Consider the following 6,000-nt stretch of genomic DNA (forward strand, 5'->3'; position numbering starts at 1 on the left):
TGCATTTAACGTTTGATTTGATTTGATTTGGTCCTATTCTTTAACTTTAACTTTTGGTTGAGATTGGGAATGTGAATCCAATATATCAATTATTCATTTGTAGACAAACTGGAATTAAAGTCAGACTAAGTCAGTGGCACAAAATATACATCTCCTTCAAATGCAAATATTTGGTTGCGTTGAAAACCAAACACAATTCAATATCAGTTTTGCTATTATGTAAATAGCCTATTAACTTGTCGACAAGTTAACAAATTATATGTTGGATTCACGTCTCCAACTAAACCAAAACAAATGTTAAATTATAGGATTACGCCAGTGGCTCAGATGGAACTATGTAAGCATGACATAAATCTCCTTTAAATGTTGATATTTTGTTGCGTTCTCAACCTAACACAATTCGATATGACTTTTGTAACACAGTAAATAGCCTCAAGTTAAGGCTATCTTACAAACGAATGTAGCAGTTTTTATTCAACCTTAAATTAGTAAATCATCCATGGCCACATTTTAAGGTTACTGTAACTATAAAAGTCTTTACGTAATCACTGAAAATGTGCATGTCCAAGAAGACAGCATGCAAAGGTCGCAGGATCTGTCGAGATTTTCACAATATAAATATCTGTGCAGAATCTCGAACAGCATTGATCACTTGGCACTATGCACTTTTAATGTAATCTCAACTACAATCCAGGTCATTTGGTTGTGCTTATTAGATGAAGCACAGTGACAACACATGAAGTTGTTGTATAAATACAAATTATCTGAGAGTGTATTCCTATTTCAACTTTGTTGCGCTTCGAAAATGGTTGAACGTGCCATTAGATGACAACTAAACCAAAAACGAGACATTGTTTTTTTTTTATTGGAACTTAGTTGTGCTTTTAGATGGTTGAGAGCATAGTGATAACATATTGGGAATTGAACAAACTTCTGGCTCTCTTTTTGAGTTGGCGAATAAAGGTTGAAATCTCATTGATTAATGTCTCAACCAAACATGTCCCACATTTCCACGTTGAAATGACGTGCTGTGCCCAGCGGGTTGTGTCAGTTCAAAATTATCTTCACACTATGCCCAAAAGGAAGGAGATGGGCACTTTCCAGGTACGAATCAAAGAAAATTGAAAGTCGGAAAGCAAAACTGGGAAACCCGAAAATCGTCCATCATCTCTAGCCACTCAAACACAATAAATGGTTGGCTTTCGTTGAAATATGCACGTCATCACCAGTCAGTTTCTATCTACAAACCATCAGACTGCTGAACAGTCAAACTGGACTGACCACCTGCTCTGATTCTTCGCACCATAGCACACATGCACACACCCACACATACAAACAAACACACACATACAGTACATATACATTCATGCTACACACACACACACACACACATCACAACTGCTGCTACCATACTGTTATTAAACTGCGAAATTCATACACATACCCCCTATCCCCAACACACGTGGAAATATTGGACTATAAATTGTGCTTTCCTGTATTATACTTATGCTAAAAAATGTATGACGTATGATATTCTACTGCCATATACTTTATTTTCGTCTTCTTATATTGTATTACTTATTATATTTCTTGCATTGTTGAGAAGGAACCTGCAAGTAAGCATTTAATTGGATTTGTACCACTCACTTTCTTACACAAAACTTGTAACTGAAATGCACTATTTGAAAATCCTATTGAGGATGGAATCTCAAATTCAATCGACGTACAGAGCAAAACAATGGCACTAAGAGATGATTGGAGCTCTGTGCTCATCAGTGACAGATAGGCTACAGGAATGTCAGAGGAGCTGACAACTGTTTTTGATAAACGATTGATAGAAATGCATCACATGAATTGCAATGTAGAAGTATTTGCATAACAAACAAGGGATGGTACAGAAGCGAGATCACACTTCCGATATGGCTCAACAGCAACGGCCTGACGTTGTTAACCGACTGAAAGCTACACTTGCATGGATTGGTTATATGCTCGTTGAAATGTTTCTCACTAAGACGCTAACTCACATTTTTCAAAGAGCAGAGAACAGAGTGAGGGAGAAAAGGAAGCAAAAAAGGCAGAATCTTCACATATTGAAAAAAGATGAAAGACCCACAATGTCTGCTATAGGAGCAGCTATTACGTATGAGAGACAAGAAGATAAGTAAATATTTAATGGGGACTATCTAGCAAGCATAAAATCAGAGATGAATATTTCATTGTTAATGGGGAGGTGCAAAGGCAACCAAATATCGTAACAGTGTACGCTGGTTCGACTGATCGAGCTGCTAGAGCCTGAAGTGACAATATTCCTCAGTGTGTCATTCAAAGACAGACACATGAACCCTTCTGTGGATGTAATACTGTACTTCATGCTTTAAATAGCTAGAGTGTGCAAGAGAGGGAGGGAGAGAGGGAGGGGGTTGTGAACGAGAGAGGGGGTGGAGAAAGAGCGCAAAGAAAGAGTGGCAGGGGAGAGGAAATGTCACAAGCCCTTGGTGAGATTTCTTGAAGTCAACTGGCAGCAGGCAGTCAACTGGCAGCAGGCAGTCAACCGGCAGTATGCAGTCAACCGGCAGTATGCAGTCGTCAACTGGCAGCATGGATGACATGTTCTTTACACACGCTGAGCTTCAGTGTGCTTGGGGATACCACTTGGGGATACCACTGCTTGGCATTAAATAGGTGCCAGTACTAATTTGAGGTACTGGAGTCAGATATTCTATATTCTACAGAGTTTGAGTCTAAATTCAAGGTCCTGGTACTCACTGCAAGTGCACACCTACCCAGCTCTAATGCAAGTGGATATGTATTACGTAATGAAAAGACAATGAATCTTTGCCTTACAAAGACACTACAGTAGCAAGGATAGCCGGGAGAGTTCAAAGACTCGGGCAACCTCATTGGCCCGAGAAAACCCGCTGAGAGGGATGAATCTCTCCTAATCAAAAATGTATTGATATGTCACAATACATTTCCTCTGTGGATGGTGGATGGGCTGACAAGGCTACTGTGAGGAGCAGTGGTTGAAGGTAGAGGATTGATTCCCCTGGCACTGGTCTGGTCCTGCTCCCTTCGCATATTAGTATTTCATGATTCACGATTAAAGACAGATCAAAAACAAACCAAACAACGTATTTTGTTTGTTTGAATATACAAAGAAAAGTATTCGGACCCCTTGGATTTCATCACATTTTATTGTGTTCAAAAGTGGGATTAAAATAGATTTAATTGTCCTTTTTTTGTCAACAATCTACACACAATACTCTGCAGTGTCAAATTGGATGAAATATTATTTAAAAAAATGTTTTAATAAACTTGAACGACTAACTAAAATATAGTCGTTCAATAAGTATTCAGCCCCTTTGTTCAGACAAGCCTAAATTAGTTCAGGAGTCAAATTTGGCTTTAACAAATCACATAATAAGTTACATGGACTCACTCTGTGTGAAATAATAGTGATTGACATGATTTTTGAAGGACTAACCCTTCCTCTGTTCCCCATACATACAACATCTGTAAGGTCCGTCAGTCAAGCATTGAATTTCAAGCACAGATTTAACTACAAAGATAAAGGATATTTTTGAAAGCTTCAAATAAGGGCAGTGATTGGTAGATGGGCAACAATAACAAATCAGACATTGAATATCTCTTTAAGCATGGTCAAGTTAATAATTATGCTGGGAATGATGTATTAAACCACCCAGACACATCAAAGATACAGTTGTCATTCTGAACTGAGCTGCAGGACAGGAATGAAACTGCTCAGGGATGTTACCATTGAGGTCAATGATTATTTTAAAACAGATACAGAGTTCTGTGATGGTAGAAAACAGAGGATGGATGAACAACATTGTAGAGACTCCACAATAATGACCTAAATGACAGAGTGAAATGAAATGAATACAAATAAATATACAGAATACTTGCGTCTTGGATGCAACAAGGCACTAAAGTAATACTGCAAAAAACAATAGCAAAGGAATACATTTTTGGCCTAAATGCAAAGCAGTATGTTTGGGGCATATCTATCAAACACATCACTGAGTAACTGCCTCCTTATTTTCAAGCATGGTGGTGGCTGCACCATGGTATGGGTATGCTTGACATCAACAAATACTGGGGAGGTTTTCAAGATAAAAAAGTGTGATGTAGCTAAGCACAGGGAAAATCCTAAAGGAGAATTTGCTTCAGTCTGCTTTACACCAAAGACTGGGAGAGGAATTCACCTTTCAGCAGGACAATAACCTACAACAGAAGACCAAATCTACACTGGAGTTGCTTACTGAGAAGACAGTGAATGCTCCTGAGTGGCCAAGTTACAGCTTTGACTTAAATCTGTTTGAAAATCTATGGCAAGTCTTGATAATGCTGTCTAGCCATGATCCCCAACATTTTGACAGAGCTTGAAGAACTGTGGAAAGAATAATGGGCAATCCAGGTGTGCAAAGCTCTTAGAGACTTACCTAAGAAGACTCACAGCTTTAAACGATGCCAAAGGTGTTTCTAACATCTGTTGACTCAGGGAGCTGAATACTTATGCAACAACTATATTCTAGTTAATTCATTTCTATTAATCTTTGAAAAAAAAATTATTCCACTTTTACGTTAGGCTACAGAGTATTTTCTGTCGATTGTTGACAACAAAAAAAAGTACAATTAAATACATTTTATTACCACTTTGTAACAAAATAAATTGTGAATAAATCCAAGGGGTCTGAATACTTTTGCAAGGCACTGTAGCTTCCTCGTCTCTGGAGATCCCAAATATGCCATGGCATGATAAGATTTGTTTCTAACCAGATTTTTATCGAAACAAAACTCAATCAATTCCAGAAACTGACCAAATCTTAACTCGGGTAAAGGATGCTATTTTCTTTGCAATCAAGCACCCAATGGCATTCTAGTTTTTATTTTTTAAATCGCTTGATTGAATTTGTTGATTTGCTCCAGTACACTACAAGACCTTCAATCGAATCAATCATTTTATCTTCGAGTCCCATATATTTCAGAATCATAAAAGCTCCTCATCGTTGGAAACGCATCCACAGTAATCAAGTATATGGCAACCATGTTTTTGACAATGCCATAAAAAAACGAATGGACTAATAAAGCATTCATAATACATTCATAATACATTCATAATACATTCATAAGCACTAAAGGAACAGGACAGTTTCAGGGTTACATAATAAACATATTATTACTCAGATACAGCATGAACATACTATTAGGCATTAATAGCCTAACACTTCGTGACAAGGAAAATTATTAATGACCAATGGTAGGTTTATAATTAAGCAATAAGGCACGGGGGGGTGTGGTATATGGCCAATATACCACAGCTAAGGGCTGTTCGTTCTTAGGCACAGCACATCGCGAAGTGCCAGGACACAGCCCTTAGCTGTGGTATATTGGCCATATACCACAAACCCCCGAGGTGCCTTATTGCTATTATAAACTGGTTACCAACATAATTAGGGCAGTAGAAATACATGTTTTGTTATACCCGTGGAATATGGTCTGATATACCACGGCTGTCAGCCAATCAGAATTCAGGCTCGAACCACCCAGTTTATAATGTTGCCTATACACTTTTACAATATGATTAATATAGTGTACATTACTGTTGAGGTAAATTATGTAATTGTTCACTTAACCATTAAATAATATGCCTACTTAAATTAAACTCTATGCAGCTGTTTATTATCATGTGTATTTACTGCTTATTAGTAAACTTTGGATGTTTTCTAAAATAGAGTCAAGGTAAGGTGTTACTGACTATTATGCTGCTGTAAACAATAAAGCCTGGTCATCAACGTTTGTGTATATCTCTGTGGTGTGTGTGTGTGTGTGTGTGTGTGTGTGTGGTGTGTGTGTGTGTGTGTGTGTGTGTGTGTGTGTGTGTGTGTGTGTGTGTGTGTGTGTGGAGGCGGGTCAGTCCTGACAGTTTGAGGCCCCTGGGTGCCTCTGTGTTTTTGGTGTCATCTCTCTCACGCATCA

The sequence above is a fragment of the Salvelinus sp. IW2-2015 genome, unplaced genomic scaffold, assembly GCF_002910315.2.
Source record: "Salvelinus sp. IW2-2015 unplaced genomic scaffold, ASM291031v2 Un_scaffold16431, whole genome shotgun sequence".
NCBI lineage: Eukaryota > Metazoa > Chordata > Actinopteri > Salmoniformes > Salmonidae > Salvelinus > Salvelinus sp. IW2-2015.